Genomic DNA, 8,505 nt, shown 5'->3' on the forward strand with positions numbered 1-8,505 from the left:
AGACGGAGGGGAGGACAGTGGTGTCCCCGCCTCGGGCTGTCGTGGACGGCAGTGTGTAGCACACGCGTCCCTCACTGCCTGCAGTTCTCCGGGCTCCTCGGCTGGTTCCTCCTCCCCTTGCTGGTCTGTTCATGTCGGGGCACCCCTGGCGCACCCTGGGCCTTTTCTCTGTCTACCCTAACTCCCCGGGGTGACCTCAGTCCAGAGTCTCTAAGCACCAGCTATGCCCTGACATTTCCTAAAATATCATCCTCGGACCTGGCCTCTACCCTGGACTCCAGGCTCATGCATCCAACACCCCCGCATCTGGAAACAAGCTCCCCGTCTTTCCACCCACCAGCTGCTCCATCTCTAAGACCTCTGTCCTGCCCATCGCTCAGGGCAAGAACTGTCTCTCTCTCATTCCCTGCGTTGGGTCCACCAGCGAATCCCATTGGCTACCAGCAGAGGGTACCTGGAACCTGACCCTGGCCCCCTCCCCGCCCCCAATGCCGGTCACCTGGACTATGCAGTGCCCTCCTCACCTGCCTCCTGTCCTCCACCTGTGTCCCCAGTCTGATCCTCACCCCTAAGTCGGACCTCATCCCTCCGCCTCTCAGGACCCTGTCTGGGCTCCCAGCTCGCTTGGAGTCTTACTGTGGTCTGTGAACCACCCTCAGAGCAGGGCCAGGTTTTGTGGGGCCTGAAACTCCTGTAATATAGGAGGCCTTCTCTATGAAAAATAATACAACCTTACAAATACAAAATGAGGGAACCTGGGAGGAAGGGGGAGTCAGAGTGGCAGAGAGTGGTCTTAACCAGTTGTGATGAAGATAGCTTGCTTGTCTGGTACAGGCTCTTCGGAAAGCAGAATCTGCATTGTGAGCACTGAGGAGGGTGGTCACCCCGGGGACATGCTGGCAGAAGCAGGAGGCGGGCAGGGAGCTGGGCCTCTGTGGACACTCCTCGAGCCCCTCGTTTCTGACGTGGGCCCTTTCCCGTAAGCATATGCTACTTCCGTAGAAACGTTTCCTAAGAGGATAAAATGAATTAAATACAGGAAATTCATGAAATATTATCAAAGGAAACATATTACATCTCCAACCTGGGTTTCTTGCAAAATGTTTAAATTGCCTTTTTTAATGGAGCTCCTGGAAAGGCACTTGCACGTTTTACAAAAGCTGTGACTGCGTGAGCTCATTGCAAGGTCCCTGCCAGGGCCTTGGACACCTGGGCAGCTGAGGGACTGCAGGTTAAGCCTTGTCAGCTTCTCGGTGAATGTGCTCCCATCCCCCTGCCTGTCGCCTCCTGGCTTCATCCCCCACCCCTCACCCAGCAGCCTCCTCGCTGCTCCTCAAACCCCCGGCACACTCCCACCGCAGGGCCTTTGCACCTGCTCTTCCCTTTGCCCGGAATGCTCCTCCCCCAGGTCTTCCTGTGGCTCCCTCACCTCATACTGTTTGTGAGAAACAGTATCCAGCAGTATTTCATAACTGTCTTGGTTTTATCGTAGTTTCCTTGTTATTATGTGTAAAGCAACACTAATTTTCCACTTAAGAGTATCGATGTGGAAGTTCCCCCTTTCAATACATTTACTGACATTTTAAAAGACGTCTTCAAAAAAAAAGTCATCTGTTCGTGGAACCGTTTTCAGTTTTATTAAGTAGTATTAATTCAGGGAGGTGGGGTGCAAGTCCGAGAGTTGCGCGAACGACTTGAGGGAAAGGCCGCCGGCCCTGGCCTGGCCCCGCCCCGGTGGCTCGGCCCCCGTGGGACCCCAGACGCCGCCTCACTTCTCAGACAGGAAGGCGGCCTGCAGTTCCGAGAGACGCCGCGGGAGGGCAGACGCGGCCGCCGACCGAGGGATGCGGGCAGAGAAGCTGCGGCGACCGGAGACCGTGGTTCGATCCCCGGATCCTCCGCTACCCAGGCTGCTCTTTAATCCCTCCCCCGGTAAAACGGGTTCCTGTAAAGGTTAAATACCGTGACTATAACATATAGTTTTTGAACCCGTTTTCCCCCCAACTTCATCTCAGATCGGAACTGCGGACCTCCCGCAAGAGCTGGGGGAGGCCATTTAATGAGCTAGAATAATTTAAGGAATTTTTATTTAGCTGGTGTGTGTTACGGAGAGCGTGGGAGCAGAGAAACGACGTGATTAAACAATGCAGAAAAAAGAAAAGAAAGAAAAAAAGAAGAAACTGCACTTAAAGAAAGCTACCTATAATCCTATTTCTCATCAATAAGCATAAGGATATTGGTATAAAGCTTTGTGGTCTTTTAAATTTTTTAAACTGCAAACACACATACACAAATATAAATACATGAATATTTGCCCACAGACTCAGGGATGCAAGAAATGTCACATTAGTTCATTAAAATTTTTTCTTTACTTTAACTAATGACTTGTTTTTATAAAAGTAATACACACTCAACAGAAAGAAACCCAAGCAATTTAGAAAGTACAAAGAAAATAAGCAGTAGAAAATCATCACAAGTGGGACTGTATATTTCATGAGTATGTTATAGAACTCTCCCTACCCAGCTTCACTCACTTCTACAGGATGAATGAATAGATGGACAGATGTGACTATTAAGACTGGGGTGGTCGTGATCCATGGTGGTTTTTTTTTTGGGGGGGGGCGCACCACCGTATGTGGAAGTTCCCCCACCAGGGATCCAGCCCGTGCCCCAGGCAGTGGAAGCGCACAGTCGTAACCACTGGACCGCCAGGGAAGTCCTGTGTGTGTAGTTGTAAATTAATTGATAGATTGGGGGTGGCGGTTTTAGGTTTATAGAAAAATTTAACAGAAAATACAGGAATTCTCATATATCCCCTCACACTCCCCTCCCCCATTTTCCTATTAAAATTTTGCATTATAGCGTGGTGCATCTGTTGCAATTGATGAGCCGATATTGATATGTAATTATTAAATAAAGTTCATAGTTTACATTAGGGTTCACTTTTTGTGTTGTACTTTCTGTGGATTTTGACAAATGTCTAATGACATGTATTCACCATTATAATAACATGTGGATTAGCTTCACTGCCCCCAAAACCCCTGTGTTCCATGTATTCATCCCTCCCTCCTTGAGCCCCTGTCAACAACTGACCTTCTTCTGATACCTTTTCTGTAATGTCATATAATTGGAACCATACAATCATCTATATTTTCTCCTATGATATCAGCCTATGCTGCTCTTAAAATAAAAGCCTTAAAATTAATTTTATTGCAATTTAGAATATGAAGAAGAACAGTGAAACTGAATAAATTCTGGATTTGCGATCAATTTTTTTAACCATAAGAAATGTGAGTTCCAAAATGAAAATAAAATGAGAAGGGGGAGGGAGGGGAGGAGAGGAGAAAGGAAAGAGAAAAAAAGTGAGTTCCTTTAAAAGAATCCCTGTATGGTTAAGATAGAGTTTATGAAAGTCATTAACGCATTGCAGTGCTTTTTTTTTAACCATATATTTAAATTTTAAATATGAGTGTCTCTCTGCAACAAAAGATAAGGTGACTGGATTTTTTTTTTTTACACTGAACCCTGGCAACTTCTGTTGCTTTCACTCTGTTAACATTTATAACATACTCACGTTCTGTTCTGCAGCCCTGAATCTCCCCATTTTGTTCTCGTTCTGTGTTACAAGAGATTCAGTACTCACCTTCAGTCCTTTTCTCATGGCTTTTCTGTTTCTGAGTTCTTTATTTCAATTCCTCATAGGTTGGTCAGATTTCATTACTGAGTAGTTTTTTCAAGAAGGTCCACATGGTGCAGGATCTGCTGAGAGTAGCAGTCAGGGTCCAATCAGGAGACTGGACACCACAGTTTAAACAGAAGTCTGGAGAATGAATTATTAACTATGATCAAAGAGTCACATAAGGGGAGCCCGTATGATACCCTAGTGCTGAGGGAGGGTACCCCAGGAAGGACAGACTTGGAAGGGGTTCAGACCTCCTGGGGAAAGTGTGGTCTGACCACTGGATAACAGAGAATTTCTGGTTTAGCCAGGCTGAGCTGCTGGGCTGACAAGAGGGTTCTCTCTTTAATTAAAAAACTTCTTTTTTTTTTTTTATTCTTGTGATGAAGACTTTTAAGATCTATCCTCTTAGCAACTTCCAAACACCCTGGGTCATAAATCGCTCTACCAACGAACCCCGTCAAATTCTGGCTTTTTTGAAGGAATAGTGGGTGATCCATTATTTGTTCTGACTCCAGACAGGCTCCTGCTACTGGGATCATTCCCCAATTGCCTCCTGAAAACTAGCCTGCCTACAGTTTCACCTGTGCCTTGACTCTTCCCCTCCATGCGTTACCTCCCCGCAGAACCGACACTGTCCTTGAGAGACCTTTAGGCTTGAATTTCTTCGCTCTCTGTTGCAAATGAGGTCAGTCCCTTCAGGAAGAGAGTAAGAGCTATCGTTTTATGGCCGGTTTCTATCCCCAGGCAGAACCCAGGGCACAATGGCAGGCTGCTCTCTGAGTAACACCCCTGCTTCAGGACCTGAGGTCAGAGGGGAGGGGGGGGCAGCAGCCCGAGGAGCCATGAGGGACCACCAGGGTGGTCAGGGTGCCAGGAGGCCCAGCGCACTGCACTCAGGGTGGAGCCCTGTTCCACGAGAGGGGCGCCTGCCCCCCCACCCAGTCTTAGCCTCGGCCAAGAGTAGCATGAGAAATGCTGACACCCTGCTCCTTCCAGGAAGAAAGGCCTACAGGGAGCTGGGGGAGGGGCCCTGTGTTCTGGGTCTGGGGGAGGGGCCCTTTGTTGTGGGTCTGGGGCGAAGAGCTCTAAGTTCTGGGCAGGACAGTCTGGAGCGGAGAGTTAACTCACAGAGCTGAGAGGAGACTGAAGGGAGGCAGTGGTTTTGGTTCAAATATCACAGACTCTCACCTTTCTTATCAAATTTTCGTTACCTGTTCTTGAACAGATGTTTCTTCATTTCTGTTTACCCTGTGGGCCATTTCCAGAAACTTTGAATATGTTTTTCGTTGTTTTCCTACTTTTCACCAGTTTCATGGGGAGCAAGTCGGTGGACCTCCGGAGCTTGTGCTGTCAGCGTTGGTCTCTGCAGGCAGAGGTCCTGGCACGGGTGCGCACAAGCCCAAGCTGGAGCTGGGTGCGGGAAAAGGCTTAGCAGCAGTTCTCCAGTGAACGGGTTTTCTCTCCGTTCTCCTGGTAACCACCCCTCCCCCCAACAGGATGGAGCCCAGGGAGGTGCCTCGGGTGTTTCAGTCAGTGTCTGATAACAAAAGCTCCCACCGAGCCTCCCTAGAGCACCCGAGGGTCTGGTCCCATCTCATAACTACTGAGCCCCAACTTCACTGCACTGCGGTCCCCCGAGCCGCCCCCCCAGCTCTGGGCCTGCGATGGGAGGGGGCGGTCAATTCCTGCTCTCTGTGCTCATGGCCTGGTCTCAAGCTTCCATTTCTGACTCACCCCGGACCAGCGCGAAGGAGGGGGGAGTGTTTGCTGCGGCTGCTGGGATGGGTCACCACGAGCTTCAGTGGCGTCCCAACATGAGATCATTCTCTATGTTTCTGGAGGCCAGAAGCCCCGGCCCCGCACCCCTGGGCCCAGGAGAAGGCGTGGGCAGGGCTGGCTCCTCCTGGAGTACCCCCGGGCAGAGACCCTTCCCTGCCTTTTCAGCCTCCTGAGCTGCACTCCTCGCAAACCTCGGCCCGTCGGGCGTCTCCCAGCCAGCAGCCGGGCATCCTGCTTCGGCCACGGAACCTGCTGCTTCTGCCTGCCTCTCACGGGACACTGGAGATCCCATTTCGGGCCCACCTGGGTATCCCGGGCCCACCTCCCCATCTCGAGATCCTCAGTGTAATCGCGTCTGCGAAGCGCCTTTGTCATCTGCGGGAACCTCGCAGGCCCAGGGGGCTGGCCCTGCAGGCCTTTGGGCCTAAGGACTGAGATAGGCTTATGTGGCCGGTTCCACCATGGCCTAGCATGGCCAGTGGCTGACAATGACTTCTCCTCCTGGGGGCGGCTTTTGACGGGCCTTCCATGGAGAGCCAGCTGCAGCCCGTGATGGGGCTCGATGCCCTGCCAGCTCTGCCCACGCCCCCTCATTCCAGGCCCCAGCATCCACCCTCAGTCGGGTCCCACCAGGGGTCCTCCCAGTCAAGCCCCACTTGCAGGGTCCTGGGTGGTGTTGGGGGTTGGGCGCACGTGCCCTCCTAGCAAGATGTGCTGCTTCCCGCCCACCCTGGCCCCGCGGCTCTCCTGACGCCCTGCAGCGGCTCTGGGCCACGTTGCACAGGGCTTCCGGCGCTGCCACCTACTAGCCGGAGCCCCTAGGGAGCCCTACTCACCTTCTTGTACCTGACTCGGCACAGAATAAGTACTTTGGAAAACAGAAAATAAGCCAGTCCCCAGGCCCTCAGGCCCCAGAGGACACACACTCAGCTTCAGAAGGGGAGCCCTCCCCGCTCTTGCCTCCAGGCACCTCAGATTTGGGGCGGGGTGGATCCCCCCCACTCTCACTGCACCATTCTGAGGCTTTGAAACCTCAGCTGAAACGGAGCCGGAAAGAAGCACATGCTAACATCCTGTCGTCCTGGGGTCTGGGCTGACGGAGCAGGGGCTGCTGGGGGAGAGGCGAGGACGGGCCCTGGGCTGAGCCTGGGCTGCTACCGCCCCCGCCCCCGGCCTTTCGGGGGGCTCCAGGAAGGTGACGGCTTCTGCAGTCTTCCTCTTATTTTCCCGCAACTTTCTTTTTGTTTGTTTTAACTAAACCTTTAATTTTGAGATCTCTGTAGGGTCACATCTATCTTACCAACTTTGTACATGGAAAACTTTCAAACCCTAAGAAAAGCTGTGAGAACGGCATGACATCCACACACCCCTCACCTGCACTCACCGATTCATATCTGCTGGAGTTCATGGTGTTTAATCTACTGATCTAATCTACTATTATCCATAGCTATATAGATACACATAGAGATAGACACGGAAATATGGACTCACTCTGTCCGCTAGGAGATAGGAGATATATTTATTAGTATTATTTTTTAATTGGAGTATAGTTGCTTTACAATATTGTGTTACTTTCTGCTGTACAGCAAAGTGAGTCAGCTACACGTATACATATAGCCCCTCTCTTTTGGATTTCCTTCTCATTTAGAGCATTGAGTAGTGTTTCCTGTGCTATACAGTAGGTTCTCATTAGTTATCTATTTTATACATAACATCAATAGTGTATATACATCCATCCCAACTCCCAGTTCATCACACCCACCCCTTTGCCCCTTGGTATCCATACGTTTGTTCTCTACGTCTGTGTCTCTATTTTTGCTTTGTAGATAAGATCATCTGTACCAACTTTTTCAGATTCCACATATATGCGTAAATATATGATATTTGTTTTCCTCTTTCTGACTGACTTCACTCTGTATGACAGTCTCTAGGTCCATCCATGTCTCTACAAATGACCCAATTTCGTTCCTGTTTATGGCCGAGTATACAGGAAATATATTTCTAAAAATACAAACACATATATATATAATGAGTTTATACATATATAATGAACTTGTGTGTATATATATAATAAATTTGGGTGTATATACATATATATAATGAATTTGTGATATATATATAAAATGAATTTGTGTATATATATATAATGAATATGTGTATATATATATATATATATATAATTTTATTTTATTTATTTTTTTCCTGCCTCTGTCTGCGGAGAGGGCCTGGAAGCAATGACACCTCCGTACTGTTGAGCACACCCAACACCAGCTGAATCCTGGGTTCTAAACACCGTCCTCCACTAAAAATACCATCTTCCACCCCTCAGAGATGCCTGGTTCCAGGGCTGGGGCAGAAGCCCTGGAAGAGCATGAACCTACCGTCAGAGAGATGGGAAGAGCTCAGAGAATGGTGGGGATGTGTCAAAAGGACAAGGGGACATCTCGAAGGGGGCTCCTACTGGCCAAATCTGGGACAATGTAAGCATCAAGATTAAATAATAATAGTAACAGAGCATAATCCATTGACTAAAATCTGAAAGCATGATGTAACCCTATTGATATAAATGAAGAAGAAAAACTCTTTTTTTTTTACAGAAAAAAACCAATCTGACTTCACGCTGATTCATCCAATTCCCGTCCAACAACACAGGGCTCTTCCTCGCCTTCCTCTTCCAGGTACAGGTCTCCCTCCTTCCCTGGAGAGAACACTGGTTCCAAACAGCTTTGCTGTATTTAGTCGTTTATGATGTTTCCCACGATACTCACACACCTGTCCCAGAATTGCCACACTGATTCCACTGCCCATAGCAAACCTTAGCAAAGGTCAAGATTATTTTCAGTCCTTGTTGACCTTAGGATTGCCATCCCGCTGAAGGTGCCCGGTGTTTAAATCAGAAGAGGCATCTTCTGAACTGGGCTTTGATGGATGAATAGGAGTCTCCTGGGAAGTGAAAGGGGAAGAGAGCACCAGGCAGAGGGCCTCGCATGTGGAAAGGCTGGAGGACGAAATGGACATGTGGGGTGTCCCTCGGCCGTGGCTGG

Source organism: Delphinus delphis, chromosome 19 (genome assembly GCF_949987515.2).
Source record: "Delphinus delphis chromosome 19, mDelDel1.2, whole genome shotgun sequence".
NCBI lineage: Eukaryota > Metazoa > Chordata > Mammalia > Artiodactyla > Delphinidae > Delphinus > Delphinus delphis.